At 35.7% G+C, this 17296-nt stretch overlaps 1 protein-coding gene across 7 annotated transcripts in view; it reads right to left on the bottom strand.

Annotated features, from left to right (window-relative positions):
• Positions 1 to 17296, bottom strand: part of LOC133631517 (RNA-binding Raly-like protein) — a 106586-nt gene that overhangs the window by 25727 nt on the left and 63563 nt on the right. Inside the window, exon 1 of one of the 7 annotated variants that reach the window (XR_009821481.1) lies at positions 5939 to 6149. The exons of the other annotated variants lie outside the window; for them this stretch is intronic. The gene's annotated coding sequence lies outside the window, so the exon portion shown is untranslated. Of the gene's footprint in view, positions 1 to 5938; positions 6150 to 17296 lie in introns of those variants that run through there. 7 annotated transcript variants of the gene reach the window in all.

Here is a 17296-nt window from a genome sequence, read left to right on the forward strand (position 1 = left end):
TGTTTTTATGCGGGATTAATTTGTGGCATATTAAATATAAGCCTGGTTGTGTTGTGGCTAATAGAGTATATATATGTCTTGTGTTTATTTACTGTTGTAGTCATTCCCAGCTGAATATCAGGTCACCCCCGCCTCTCACAGCATCTTCCACTCCCCACTAGCCCTTCACTTGCACTTTCCTCATTTAAAAATCTTTCATCCTCGCTCAAATTAATGGGGAAATTGTCGCTTTCTCGGTCCTAATCTCTCTCACTTCATGCGGCCATCATTGTAAACAATAGGGAACTTTGCGTATATGTTCAACTGACTACGTCACGCTACTTCCGGTAGGGGCAAGCCTTTTTTTTATCAGATACCAAAAGTTGCGATCTTTATCGTCGTTGTTCTATACTAAATCCTTTCAGCAAAAATATGGCAATATCGCGAAATGATCAAGTATGACACATAGAATAGATCTGCTATCCCCGTTTAAATAAAAAAATTTCATTTCAGTAGGCCTTTAAATGAGCGTACATTCTTGACAAACATGAAATAGAGGTCAAAGGTCAGAAATTCTACTACACGTGTTACTGTAACACTGTTACTTTCGGCAGTAAATAGTAATCTAACGCGTTATTTTTTATATTCAGTAACTCAGTTACTGTTACTACATGATGCGTTACTGCGTTATTTTACGTTATTTTTTATGTGGGTACCGAATCAATTTTAAACTCCTTCTATTTGTTTTTAAATGTCTAAACGACCTCGCGCCAACATGTCTCTCCGACCTCCTTCAGCCTTACTGCCCCACCCGATCCCTAAGATCAGCCGATCAGCTGCTACTGACCGTCCCTGACACAAGGCTGAAGCTTAGAGGTGACAGAGCTTTCACCGCTGCTGCTCCCAAGCTCTAGAACGACCTACCTCTGAGTGTTAGACAGGCCTCCTCTCTTCCTCTTTTTAAATCTCTCTTAAAAACATACTTTTATTCCATGTTTTTGAACACTGAGTGATCTCCATCCTGCTATGACGCCCCATAATACACCTGCTGTGAACCTGTTTTTATGTTCTATTTATTTTAGTTAGTTATTTTTTATCGTGCTCTGTTTTTGTTGTGTTTGCTCGGTTCTCGTATTATCTTTTAACCTGCCCATTGTACAGCACTTTGGCTACCCCTGTGGTAAATTTTAAATGTGCTTTATAATTAAAGTTGATTTGATTTGATTTATGTAGTATCGGCTAGAAACTGAGAAGATCTGAGTGTGTTTTGTTGGAGCGCTGCGGAAGAGGCGACAAGGAAGAGGCTCACAGCGCGCTGTATGTGTGTGTGTGGGAGGGGGCGTGTCTGTGTTTACTAACAAGACGTCATGGCGAAGCCCGAAGCCAAGTTTCTTAACATGGAGATATTCTCACTACTTTTCTTTTGTCGACCACAAAGAAAAGAACATTTCAGTTAAGTGTAAGTTGTGTCTTGGATCAAAAAACCTATCCTAGCAATTCAAATCTGCCGAAACAGCTACAAAAGCAACATGCTTCGACGAAGCTAGTAAAGAGAGACACACTTCACCTCCTAAGCAACAGCGGCTGGATTTTAACGAGGCACTGCGCACTGAAGGTACACACACTCTGTCAATTCTCTTATATACTCTTTCATTCTAGACTTCTAGTGTGTTTGATTATCACATCACTCTAAATGTATAGACTATAAAGTTCACAAACATAAAGAGGGATGCTAGTGGGCCAGGCCAATCTTTCCTTATCTCTAAACTAAAACTGGGGAAATGCGTATAGTGTTCTGGGCTTCAGACATGATTTTATTTCAGAATTCCTTGAGAGAAAAAAACGGCTGGTTAGGCTTTGTGTATGTAGTGTGTGCCTTCCTTGCTTTACAGCTATGTTGTTATTATGCTGTTTGTTACTTATGTATGTTATGCTGCAGCTATTTAAAGGCCTACTGAAATGATTTTTATTTATTTAAACGGGGATAGCAGATCCATTCTATGTGTCATACTTGATCATTTTGCGATATTGCCATATTTTTGCTGAAAGGATTTAGTAGAGAACAACGACGATAAAGTTCGCAACTTTTGGTCTCTGATAAAAAAAAGCCTTGCCCCTACCGGAAGTAGCGTGACGTAGTCAGTTGATTGCCTCCTCATATTTTCCTATTGTTTTCAACACAGCTAGAGCTATTCGGACCGAGAAAGCGAGGATTACCCCATTAATTTGAGCGAGGATGAAAGATTCATGGATGAGGAACGTTAGAGTGACGGACTAGAGTGCAGTGCAAGACATATCTTTTTTCGCTCTGACCGTAACTTAGGTACAAGCTGGCTCATTGGATTCCACACTTTCTCCTTTTTCTATTGTGGATCACGGATTTGTATTTCAAACCACCTGGGATACTATATCCTCTTGAAAATGAGAGTCGAGAACGGGAAATGGACATTCACAGTGACTTTTATCTCCACGACAATACATCGACGAAACCCTTTAGCTACGGAGCTAACGTGATAGCATCGTGCTTAACTGCATATAGAAACAAAATAAATAAATCCCTGACTGGAAGGATAGACAGAAGATCAACAATACTATTAAACCATGGACATGTAACTACACGGTTAATGCTTTCCAGCTTGGCAAAGGTTAACAATGCTGTTGCTAACGACACCATTGAAGCTAACTTAGCTAGGGAGCTAACGTGATAGCATCGGGCTTAACTGCAGATAGAAACAAAATAAATAAATCCCTGACTGGAAGGATAGACAGAAAATCAACAATACTATTAAACCATGGACATGTAAATACACGGTTAATGCTTTCCAGCTTGGCGAAGCTTAAAAATGCTGTTGCTAACGACGCCATTGAAGCTAACTTAGTATAACGGGACCTCACAGAGCTATGATAAAAACATTAGCGCTCCACCTACGCCAGCCAGCCCTCATCTGCTCATCAACACCCGTGCTCACCTGCGTTCCAGCGATCGACGGAAGGACGAAGGACTTCACCACGATCATCCGTGCGGTCGGTGGCTAGCGGCGGCTAGCGCGTCAGCTATCCGAGTCAAAGTCTTCCTGGTTGTGTTGCTGCAGCCAGCCGCTAATACACCGAGCCCACCTACAACTTTCTTCTTTGCAGTCTTCATTGTTCATTAAACAAATTGCAAAAGATTCACCAACACAGATGTCCAGAATACTGTGGAATTTTGAGATGAAAACAGAGCTTTTTGTATTGGATTCAATGGGGTACCGATACTTCCGTTTAACTGGTGACGTCACGCGCATACGTCATCATACATAGACGTTTTCAACCGGAAGTTTAGCGGGAAATTTAAAATGTCACTTTATAAGTTAACCCGGCCGTATTGGCATGTGTTGCAATGTTAAGATTTCATCATTGATATATAAACTATCAGACTGCGTGGTCGCTAGTAGTGGCTTTCAGTAGGCCTTTAACGAGGGACAACTTCATAGTTTATTTAAAATCCTTATGGAGCACTTGGTGGAAATACTTTAAAAACATATATACTAATGTACTGTACTTACTGTGTACTTATTATTATATTGATAATTATCATCTTATTTATCATACAACCCGCACTTATTCTTAAATATTAAAAAAAAAAATTCTTATTACATTTTTCAATAGACTATTTTTCTGTCAACATTATTTCTTTGTTTATTTATTTGACTGAAAATGCTGAAAAAACCCCCCCATCAATTTATAATTTTACTTTCACTATTACTAACATCAGGGCCAAACCTTGGCACACTTAATGCCTGGGCTTTTGTAAAGAAAAAAAAAAGAAAAGTTCCCCATTTGAAGTCTGTCAGTTATAAAAGATGAAGGAGCATCTTCGAAGCAGGTGAGCAAAATATTTGAGGAGGAGACCACGCAGGCACCTGTGTGAATATGAATGATGCTTCCAAAGATGACAGTGCACCGAGATTCCATCTACGCCTTTGCCCCGTAAATCTGACAGGCGGGACTTCAATACTCTATGATCTTGTCTCAAGGGCACAGAAAGCTGCCACTTTTTTACCTTTTATTACACCTGAGAGGGTTTGTTTTTGTCTCCCTCAAACAGTGCAGTCGCAGGAATGACAGCATGACAAAGCAGGCACTTTGGAAGAGTCAACTGGAATGAATCTACATGCAAAACTATGTTAAAAAGCTACAATTTGCAGATCCATCCATCCATCCATCCATTTTCTACCGCTTATTCCCTTCGGGGTCGCGGGGGGCGCTGGAGCCTATCTCAGCTACAATCGGGCGGAAGGCGGGGTACACCCTGGACAAGTCGCCACCCCATCACAGGGCCAACATAGTGTATATATATTTATATGTGGTTATAGTGCATATATATTTATATGTGGTTATAGTGTATATATATTTATATGTGGTTATAGTGTATATATATTTATATGTGGTTATAGTGCATATATATTTATATGTGGTTATAGTGTATATATATTTATATGTGGTTATAGTGTATATATATTTATATGTGGTTATAGTGTATATATATTTATATGTGGTTATAGTGTATATACAGTATATTCATATGTGGTTATAGTGTATATATATCTATATGTGGTTATAGTGTAAATATATATTTATATGTGGTTATAGTGTATATATATTTATATGTGGTTATAGTGCATATATATTTATATGTGGTTATAGTGTATATATATTTATATGTGGTTATAGTGTATATATATTTATATGTGGTTATAGTGTATATATATTTATATGTGGTTATAGTGTATATATATTTATATGTGGTTATAGTGTATATATATTTATATGTGGTTATAGTGTATATATATTTATATGTGGTTATAGTGTATATATATATATATGTGGTTATAGTGTATATATATATTTATATGTGGTTATAGTGTATATATATATTTATATGTGTTTATAGTGTATATATATTTATATGTGTTTATAGTGTATATATATTTATATGTGGTTATAGTGTATATACAGTATATTCATATGTGGTTATAGTGTATATATATCTATATGTGGTTATAGTGTATATATATTTATATGTGTTTATAGTGTAAATATATTTATATGTGGTTATAGTGTAAATATATATTTATATGTGGTTATAGTGTATATATATTTATATGTGGTTATAGTGCATATATATTTATATGTGGTTATAGTGTATATATATTTATATGTGGTTATAGTGTATATATATTTATATGTGGTTATAGTGTATATATATTTATATGTGGTTATAGTGCATATATATTTATATGTGGTTATAGTGTATATATATTTATATGTGGTTATAGTGCATATATATTTATATGTGGTTATAGTGTATATATATTTATATGTGGTTATAGTGTATATATTTTCTCATTCTCTTTTGCACGCTCTTGGAGTCAACATGTGCATAGTCATGTACATAGTGTATATATATATATATATATATATATATATATATATATATATATATATATATATATATATATATATATATATATATATATATATATATACATTGTTTTTCAAATCACCTGACATGTATACTGTGTATATGTATATCATTTATCCATTTTTTTTTTAACATATTTTTTATATACATGTTACAGATTATATATATAATTTATTATTGAATGTATCAAATGTGATGAATATGTAATGGACCACAATGGAAACAAGCCTTTTGGCTCTTTTAAAGCATTACATGGATTCAATTCTTTAAGATGTCAATAAACGTCTCAATCAATCAATCAAACTAACAGCATGCACGACCAAAACAAGCCCGTGAATGCCAATTATTCACAGTAACGCACCTCTTCTACATAACAACCTGATCTGAGGAACTTTTCTCCCCAACTGCCACTGATGTGATTCGTCCAATTGGAGATCTTAAAGGCACAAGTAAGCGTAAAAAAAGGTGTGGTTAAATGGCCATCTTGATACTCACATCTCTGAGAGCGGCGCCTGGCTTTGTACATGTCGAGGAAGGAAGATGCTTGGCTGTGGCTGGGCGGACTCTCGGTTTCTCTCTACCCCCTAAAAGCAGACATCCAGTGTGTTGGCAGCTACAGCTTCAGACTGTACCATTTGTCAAGTCCTCTCGGGGGGGAACTTTGGCCTCAAATGCCCCCAGTGAGCTCCCAATGCAGGCGCACCAACCCGTCTAGTGCAAGTAGCACTCGCCCGCCCATTTACCCGCCTCCCGTTTTGTTCGACAGATGAGGTTGCCATGGATTACAAGGGGCTGAATTATGGTCCCTCCTGCTTTCAGCTGGCAGGCTGCCTGGAAAATAAAGAAGTCTCTCTCGCCGCCTTCCGTCGAAATTTGCAATGCAGCAGGCAAGGTTCGCTTAAAACAGGGGTGTCCAAACTTTTTCCACTGAGGGCCGCACACGGAAAAATTAAAGGCCTACTGAAATGAATTTTTTTTATTTAAACGGGGGTAGCAGATCTATTCTATGTGTCATACTTGATCATTTCGCGATATTGCCATATTTTTGCTGAAAGGATTTAGTATAGAACAACGACGATAAAGATTGCAACTTTTGGTATCTGATAAAAAAAAGGCTTGCCCCTACCGGAAGTAGCGTGACGTAGTCAGTTGAACATATACGCAAAGTTCCCTATTGTTTACAATGATGGCCGCATGAAGTGAGAGAGATTCGGACCGAGAAAGCGACAATTTCCCCATTAATTTGAGCGAGGATGAAAGATTTGTGGATGAGTAAAGTGCAAGTGAAGGACTAGTGGGGAGTTGAAGCTATTCAGATAGGGAAGATGCTGTGAGAGGCGGGTGGGACCTGATATTCAGCTGGGAATGACTAAAACAGTAAATAAACACAAGACATATATATACTCTATTAGCCACAACACAACCAGGCTTATATTTAATATGCCACAAATTAATCCTGCATAAAAACACCTGCGTGTTTGTTATGCTAGCTCCTAGCTCCTCTGCTAGCTCCTAGCTCCATAGAACACGCCAATACAATTCAAACACCTGATCAACACACACAATCACTCAGCCCAAAAGACCGTTCACCTAACCCAAGGTTCATAAAGCTTATATATTTTTAAAAAGTTACGTACATACGCAAAAAAAAGTTGCGCACATACGGTCAAGCGATCAAATGTTTAGAAGCCAAAGCTGCATACTCACAGTAGCACGTCTGCGTCTTTGTCATCCAAATCAAAGTAATCCTGGTAAGAGTCTGTGTTGTCCCAGTTCTCTACAGGCGTCTGTGTATCGAAGTCAAAAGTCCTCCTGGTTAGAGTCTCTGTTATCCGAGTTCTTCCATCTTGACTGCATCTTTCGGGAATGTAAACAAAGAAGCGCCGGCTGTGTACTGTTGTTGCTGACTACGTTCGAAAAATACGTCCATTTCGCACCGACAACTTTCTTCTTTGCTTGCTCAGCTTCCTTCTCCATAATGCAATGAACATGATTGCAACATATTCACGAACACAGATGTCCAGAATACTGTGGAATTATGAAATGAAAACAGAGCTTTTTCGTATTGGCTTCAATGTGGAAGGCATACCCGTGTTCGCCGGTCTACGTCACGCGCATACGTCATCCTCAGAGGCGTTTCGAACCGGAAGTTTAGCGGCAAATTTAAAATGTCACTTTATAAGTTAACCCGGCCATATTGGCATGTGTTATAATGTTAAGATTTCATCATTGATATATAAACTATCAGACTGCGTGGTCGGTAGTAGTGGCTTTCAGTAGGCCTTTAAAGCATGTGGGGGCCATTTTGATGTTTTTCATTTTCAAACCATAACAAAATATATGCATTTTTTATTTATTTTACCTTTAGGGCTCCCGGGGACTATAAAGGGTCTCAGTCATTAAAATGTTAAAAAAAATTTAATTTTTAATTAACGCTTACAGTAAATCTCTATATCGGGGGTCGGCAACCCGCGGCTCTAGATCTTTAGCGCCGCCCTAGTGGCTCTCTGGAGATTTTTCAAAAATGTATGAAGAATGGAAAAAGATGAGGGGAAAAAAATCCATTTTTTTGTTTTAGTATGGTTTCTGTAGGAGGACAAACATGACACAAACCTCCGTAATTGTTATAAATCACACTGTTTATATTAAATATGCTTCACTGATTCAAGTATTTGGCGAGCGCCGTTTTGTCCTACTTATTTTGGCGGTCCTTGAACTCACCGTATAGTCTGTTTACATGCATAACTTTCTCCGACTTTCTAGGACGTGTTTTATGCCACTTCTTTTTCTGTCTCATTTTGTCCACCACACTTTTAACGTCGTACATGAGTGCACAAAGGTGAGTTTTGTTGATGTTATTGACTTGTGTGAAGTGCTAATCAGACATATTTGGTCACTGCATGACTGCAAGCTAATCGATGCTAACATGCTATTTAGGCTAGCTATATGTACATATTGCATCATTATGCCTAATTCGTAGCTATATTTGAGCTAATTTAGTTTCCTTTAAGTCCTCTTAATTAAATTTATATCTCATGACACATGTAATATGGCTTTTGATTTTTTGCGGCTCCAGACAGATTTGTTTTTGTTTTTTTGGTCCAATATGGCTCTTTCAACATTTTGGGTTGCCGACCCCTGCTCTATATCAACTTCAAGTTGATATAAAGCAGGGGTCACCAACCTTTTTGAAAGCAAGAGCTACTTCTTGGGTAGTGATTAATGCGAAGGGCTACCAGTTTGATACACACTTAAATAAATTGCCAGAAATAGCCAATTTGCTCAATTTACCTTTAACTCTATGTTATTATTAATAATTAATAATATTTACACTTAATTGAACGGTTTAAAAGAGGAGAAAAACACGAAAAAAATGACAATTAAATTTTGAAACATAGTTTATCTTCAATTTCGACTCTTTAAAATTCAAAATTCAACCGAAAAAAAGAAGAGAAAAACTAGCTAATTCGAATCTTTTTGAAAAAATTAAAAAAAGAATTCATGGAACATCATTAGTAATTTTTCCTGATTAAGATTAATTTTATAATTTTGATGACATGTTTTAAATAGGTTAAAATCCAATCTGCACTTTGTTAGAATATATAACAAATTGGACCAAGCTATATTTCTAACAAAGACAAATCGTTATTTCTTCTAGATTTTCCAGAACAAAAATTTTAAAAGAAATTCAAAAGACTTTGAAATAAGATTTAAATTTGATTCTACAGATTTTCTAGATTTGCCAGAATAATTTTTTTGCATTTTAATCATGATAAGTTTGAAGAAATATTTCACAAATATTCTTTGTCGAAAAAACAGAAGCTAAAATGAAGAATTAATTTAAAATGTATTTATTATTCTTTACAATAATTTTTTTTTTTACTTGAACATTGATTTAAATTGTCAGGAAATAAGAGGAAGGAATTTAAAAGGTAAAAAGGTATATGTGTTTAAAAATTCTAAAATCATTTTTAAGGTTGTATTTTTTCTCTAAAATTGTCTTTCTGAAAGTTATAAGAAGCAAAGTAAAAAAAATTATGAATTTATTCAAACAAGTGAAGACGAAGTCTTTAAAATATTTTCTTGGATTTTCAAATTCTATTTGAGTTTTGTCTCTCTTAGAATTAAAAATGTCGGGCAAAGTGAGACCAGCTTGCTAGTAAATAAATAAAATTTAAAAAATAGAGGCAGCTCACTGGTAAGTGCTGCTATTTGAGCTATTTTTAGAACAGGCCAGCGGGCTACTCATCTGGTCCTTACGGGCTACCTGGTGCCCGCGGGCACCACGTTGGTGACCCCTGGTATAAAGTAATACAAATTAAAAAAAATGTTTTATGCCTTTTCTGTCAAAAACCACTTAGTTTTTTTTATAGCAAAACTGAAATATGCAGTATTTAGTAATTAGAGCCCTAAAAGATCAATAATGCAGGACACCATTGATTTGAATTATTTCATATTTTTGAGTAATCACAGTGAAAATATAAATAAAAAATCACTAAATATATTTGGGATCCAAAAGGTGCCCCACTCATAAAGTGATACATTTTTATTAGGTTTTTCTTTTACTTTCAACACTTAAGTTACGAGATCAACTTCAGATATATCTGTCCATTTTATGCTGGAACTATTATTTTGTTTGTTTTATGCGCTTTTGTCAAAGAACACTTTGATGTTTTTATATGGCTACTACACGATATATGCAATATTTACCACATAAAACATTTTAAAGGGAAATATTTGAAGTAATTGGAGCCCTGAAAATAATTCATTACAACATGGATTTTTTGTCTTTTTTTTTTTTTGAGCAATGGCAAAAAAAGAAAAATGAAGAAAGACAAAAGAAAGAAAAAAACAGCCTGCATGGCAGCTTTTGTGTCAACATTGCAACTTTTTCTCGTTAGATTTCATCTCATTCCACTTTTTTTAATGTTCTTTTTTATTTTTACAATAGTATTTCCAGAATGTGTGGCGGGCCGGTAAACAATTAGCTGCGGGCCGCAAATGGCCCCCGGGCCGCACTTTGGACACCCCTGCCTTAAAGAAAAAAACTCCATACTATTAAAGTGAGGCCATTGCAAAATGAATGCATGCATCTCTTCGCACCTCTCGTATTTGAACCGAAGCGGTACCCACGATACCAGTACTCACCGGTACCAATTTTCATAATGTTTGTGTTTGTTAACGTACAAACCCCGTTTCCATATGAGTTGGGAAATGGTGTTAGATGTAAATATAAACGGAATACAATGATTTGCAAATCCTTTTCAACCCATATTCAGTTGAATATGCTACAAAGACAACATATTTCATGTTCAAACTCATAAACTTTATTTATTTTTTGCAAATAATAATTAACTTCATGGCTGCAACACGTGCCAAACTAGTTGGGAAAGGGCATGTTCACCACTGTGCATACTTGCCAACCCTCCCGGTTTTACCGGGAGACTCCCGGTATTCAGCGCCTCTCCCGGTAACCTCCCGGCAGAAATTTTCTCCCGACAAACTCCCGGTATTCAGCCGGAGCTGGAGGCCACGCCCCCTCCAGCTCAATGCGGATCTGAGTGGGGACAGCCTGTTCTCACGTCCGCTTTCCCACAATATAAACAGCTTGCCTGCCCAATGACGTCATAACATCTAGGGCTTTTAGAGAGTAGAGTGCACAACTGCGCACACAACAAGGAGACGAAGCAGAAGAACGAGGAAGTTACAGACATGGCGACGCCGTCGACGAGTAAGATGAAGAAATACGCTTGCAGGTTCCAAAACGAATGGATACAAGAATTTCAGTTCATCCAGGACAGTTCGAAGGGGAAGGGGTATGTTGCCTGTACATTTTGTAGAACAGACTTCTCCATTGAACACGGTGGCCGAAATGATATACTCATTCATGAACGGAGAAGTTAAACAGGACAATGCTGCCATCTACTGGATAGCCTCCAGAACACTGAAATTCAAGTATTTATTTTATTTATATGTATAATAAAATTAAAAAAAAATATATATATATATATATATAGCTAGAATTCACCAACTCAAGTATTTCATACACATATATATATATATATATATATATATATATATATATATATAAATACCAACTCAAGTATTTCATACATATATATATATATATATATATATATATATATATATATATATATATATATATATATATATATATATATATATATATATATATATATATATATATATATATATATATATATATATGTATGAAATACTTGAGTTATATATATATATATATATGTATGAAATACTTGAGTTATATATATATATATATATATATATATATATATAACTCAAGTATTTCATACATATATATATATATATAACTCAAGTATTTCATACATATATATATATATATATATATATATATGTATGAAATACTTGAGTTGGTGAATTCTAGCTGTAAATATACTCTCCTCTTTTTTTTTACGAAGCCACGCTGTTGTAACACGTGCTGAATGTGGCTTGGCATTGTCTTGCTGAAATAAGCAGGGGCGTCCATGAAAAAGACGGCGCTTAGATGGCAGCATATGTTGCTCCAAAACCTGTATGTACCTTTCAGCATTAATGGTGCCTTCACAGATGTGTAAGTTACCCATGTCTTGGCCACTAATACACCCCCATACCATCACACATGCTGCCTTTTACACTTTGCGTCGATAACAGTCTGGATGGTTCGCTTCCCCTTTGGTCCGGATGACACGATGTCGAATATTTCCAAAAACAATTTGAAATGTGGACTCGTCAGACCACAGAACACTTTTCCACTTCGCATGAGTCCATCTTAGATGATGTCGGGCGGCGTTTCTGGGTGTTGTTGATAAATGGCTTTCGCTTTGCATAGTAGAGTTTTAACTTGCACTTACAGATGTAGCGACCAACTGTAGTTACTGACAGTGGTTTTCTGAAGTGTTCCTGAGCCCATGTGGTGATATCCTTTAGAGATTGATGTCGGTTTTTGATACAGTGCCGTCTGAGGGATGGAAGGTCACGGTCATTTAATGTTGGTTTCCGGCCATGCCGCTTACGTGGAGTGATTTCTCCAGATTCTCTGAACCTTTTGATGATATTATGGACCGTAGATGTGCATCTGTGAAATTTAATTTGCAGGAAAAGAGTGAGTTTAGGGTTGAATTGTCCATCCTCGTTCTATTCTCTGTCACTCGTCGTCGCCATGACTGTCCCTTTTTCGTTCTTCTGCTTCGTCTCCTTCTTGTTATGTGTGCAGTTGTGCACTCGCCAAAAGCCGTAGATGTTATAACGTGACTGGGCCGGCACGCTGTTTATATGAAGGAAAAGCGGACGTGACGACAGGAAAATTCGGGAGGGTTGGCAAGTATGCCTTGTGGTCGACATAACATGTAATGGTGGTTCTTTGCTGAAAATGTTGCATAGATGATGTTTTACACATCATCTTCAAGTCACAAAACGGCGCGTCCGGAAGCAACCGTCTTATTTACGTGGCTCACCTTGGACGACGTCTTCTCCCCGTCATCTTTGTTGTAGCGGTGCAAGGACGGGAGTGGAAGAAGTGTCAAAAGATGGCGCTAACTGTTTTAATGACCTTAACTCTTTACTTCAATCAATAACGGAGCAGCATCTCCTCATCCGGAAACAACAACAACACCGCCAATGTCCCGTGAAAAAACGTCCGACCAGAACTCTAATAACTAAAGTTCCTTGGGTGAATAATGTAAACTCACTACACCGGTATGTTTTAGTGCTTTCATGGTGAGTTTACTGACAGATATAAGTAAGAACTTAACACTACTTTATATTAGAAATGGCAACAGCGGAGGATGAATGTCACATAACAAGAAGATAGAGAAAAAGAAGAAGCTTATCGACTACGGCAGGGGTCACCAACGCGGTGCCCGCGGGCACCAGGTAGCCCGTAAGGACCAGATGAGTAGCCCGCTGGCCTGTTCTAAAAATAGCTCAAATAGCAGCACTTACCAGTGAGCTGCCTCTATTTTTTAAACGTTATTTATTTACTAGCAAGCTGGTCTCGCTTTGCTCGACATTTTTAATTCTAAGAGAGACAAAACTCAAATAGAATTTGAAAATCCAAGAAAATATTTTAAAGACTTGGTCTTCACTTGTTTAAATAAATTCATTTCTTTTTTTACTTTGCTTCTTATAACTTTCAGAAAGACAATTTTAGAGAAAAAATACAACCTTAAAAATGATTTTAGGATTTTTAAACACATATACCTTTTTACCCTTTAAATTCCTTCCTCTTCTTTCCTGACAATTTAAATCAATGTTCAAGTAAAAAAAATGTGTTATTGTAAAGAATAATAAATAAATTTTAATTTAATTCTTCATTTTAGCTTCTGTTTTTTCGACGAAGAATATTTGTGAAATATTTCTTCAAACTTATTATGATTAAAATTCAAAAAAATGATTCCGGCAAATCTAGAAAATCTATAGAATCAAATTTAAATCTTATTTCAAAGTCTTTTGAATTTCTTTTAAAATTTTTGTTCTGGAAAATCTAGAAGAAATAATGATTTGTGTTTGTTAGAAATATAGCTTGGTCCAATTTGTTATATATTTTAACAACTTTGACTGACTTTTGTATTTTACATGAGTTATTATTTGTACAAACATGGTGCAAAGTAATTCATGATTTGTTCAAAAATGTTAGTGGCTAGCTAGTTAAAATGGGATATTGTGATTTCACAAGACTGTCTTAGAAGTGATCATTTGAAAATGTTTAATTTGAAAAATGTGCACTTAGAGAAAATATAAAAATAAAGTGTTGCATATTAATATTTATCTGTTTCTATATATATTTATTGTGAGAAATCATTAAGATGATCAGTGTTTCCACAAAGATAAATATCATTAATTATTAATAATAACATAGAGTTAAAGGTAAATTGAGCAAATTGGCTATTTCTGGCAATTTATTTAAGTGTGTATCAAACTGGTAGCCCTTCGCATTAATCACTACCCAAGAAGTAGCTCTTGGTTTCAAAAAGGTTGGTGACCCCTGGACTACGGTGTCGACACGGACTACAAAGGCGGACGCGCACAATTTTTCAGGATTTATGCAGATCCCAAATGCAGATCAGCAGGTACCACACTGCAAAAAGTGAAATCTAAGTAAGATGAAATATGTCAAATAAGGGTGATATTTGCTTATTTTCTGTCTGATAAGATCATTCTTCTCACTAAGCAGATTTTATGTTAGAGTGTTTTACTTGTTTTAAGTGTTTTGGTCCTAAATGATCTCAGTAAGATATTACAGCTTGTTGCTGAGATTTGATGAGCTATATTGAGTAAAACATGCTTGAAACTAGAATATCAACTGTTGCAAAGCTGTGTCATCAACACTCACAAGTAGAAAACTACTTTTTTAAAGTCATCATTTCTTACTTCAAGCATGAAAAAAAAAAATCATGATGCCGAGCGCATATCATTATGTCAAGATAATGGCACTAGCATTTACTTATTTAAGAATATTTTTCAACATATTGAGCAAAAAGTAGGGATGTCCGATAATATCCAATATCCGATATTCCGATATTGTCCAACTCTTTAATTACCGATACCGATATCAACTGATATCGATATATACAGTCGTGGAATTAACACATTATTATGCCTAATTTGGACAACCAGGTATGGTGAAGATCAGGTCCTTTTTTAAAAAATTCATAAAATAAGATAAATAAATTAAAAACATTTTCTTGAATAAAAAAGAAAGTAAAACAATATAAAAACAGTTACATAGAAACTAGTAATGAATAAAAATGAGTAAAATGAAGTGTTAAAGGTTAGTACTATTAGTGGAGCAGCAGCACGCACAATCATGTGTGCTTACGGACTGTATCCCTTGCAGACTGTATTGATATATATTGATATATAATGTAGGAAGCAGAATATTAATAACAGAAAGAAACAACCCTTTTGTGTGAATGAGTGTAAATGGGGGAGGGAGGTTTTTTGGTTTGGTGCACTAATTGTAAGAGTATCTTGTGTTTTTTATGTTCATTTAATTAAAAAAAACAAAAAAAACACTTATATCGATAATAAAAAAAAAGATACCGATATTTTCCGCTATTACATTTTAAAGCATTTATCGGACATCTCTAGCAAAAAGGTGTCTTTTTTTTCTACCAAGAAAAGTGCACTTGTTATTAGTGAGAATATACTTATTTTAAGCTATTTTGGGGTTCATTGAGGTTAGCTAATTTTACTTGTTTTGGAAAGTCTTGACAAGCCAAATTTTCATGTTCTATTGGCAGATAATTTTGCTTAGTTCAAATAAAATACCCCTCATTTTTGTATTTTTTTTCCTTATTTTTGAACACTGACTTTTTGCAGTGCAGAAGGTAATAATATTGCGAAACAAAACGCCAGATAATATGTCTTACCTTATACCAGTGGTTCTCAAACTTTTTTTGTCATCCCCCACTTTGGACAAGGGGGAGTTTTCAAGCCCCACCTGCCCCCATCGCCCCAACAGAACGCTAATGCCAAGCTTAACATTTTCAAATTTATCGAACATCAGGTAACATCAAGTTTTATACATTCAAACTCAATAACATAAAATAAAATCAAGTTCAATAATAAATAAAATAACTGTGCAGCTGTGGTATAACTTGCATCAAGTTCAATATCAAATAAAATAACTTGCATCAATTCAATAATAAATAAAACAAAAGTGTTATAACTTGCATCAAGTTCAATAATAAATCAAAAAAAGTGTTATAACTTGCATCAAGTTCAATAATAAATCAAAAAAAGTGTTATAACTTGCATCAAGTTCAATAATAAATCAAAAAAAGTGTTATAACTTGCATCAAGTTCAATAATAAATCAAATAAAAGTGTTATAACTTGCATCAAGTTCAATAATAAATCAAAAAAAGTGTTATAACTTGCATCAAGTTCAATAATAAATAAAAAAAAGTGTTATAACTTGCATCAAGTTCAATAATAAATCAAATAACTAGATAATAGATAATAAAATAAAATAGAAAAAGGAGAGTGTGGAATCCAATGAGCCAGCTTGTACCTAAGTTACGGTCAGAGCAAATAAAGATACACCCTGCACTGCCTCTCTAGTCCTTCACTGTAACGTTCCTCATCTACGAATCTTTCATCCTCGCTCAAATTAATGGGGTAATCGTCACTTTCTCGGTCCGAATCTCTCTCGCTCCATTGTAAACAACGGGGAATTGTGAGGAATACTAGCTCCTGTGACGTCACGCTACTTCCGCTACAGGCAAGGCTTTTTTTTTTATCAGATACCAAAAGTTGCGAACTTTATCGTCGATTTTCTCTACTAAATCCTTTCCGCAAAATTATGGCAATATCGCGAAATGATCAAGTATGACACATAGAATGGATCTGCTATTCCCGTTTAAATTTAAAAAAATCATTTCAGTAGGCCTTTAAGCATACTGTGAAAAATCCACAGCACTTTTCCACAAACTGAACGTCATTAAAAGCAATCATGTGCAGCATGTATTTCCTCCTCAAGGGGGCACTGCAGGACCACAGTACCACACAAGCAGGCTCTGCTATGGCACCATTCAAGGAGTGCAGGATTACAAATGCAATAATCTACTTTGAGTAAAGACAAAATGCAGAGTCATTAGAAGAAAGTTCACTAGCCGTGGCCATTCCAGCACATTGAAAGGGACGTCTTTTTGCATCAGCCGCTCATAAGTGAGTTATCTTAATAGAGGCAAGGAGCCAAATTGTACTTCTCTAAGCTTTTCCTATCTGACCTCTGTTAACTTCCTGTCACGGCCAGATGACAGCTCCTCCTGTCACTCATCAGGACATGTGATTGTTTAAAAAAAACTGGAGA

This window comes from Entelurus aequoreus, linkage group LG16 (genome assembly GCF_033978785.1).
Source record: "Entelurus aequoreus isolate RoL-2023_Sb linkage group LG16, RoL_Eaeq_v1.1, whole genome shotgun sequence".
Taxonomy (NCBI): domain Eukaryota; kingdom Metazoa; phylum Chordata; class Actinopteri; order Syngnathiformes; family Syngnathidae; genus Entelurus; species Entelurus aequoreus.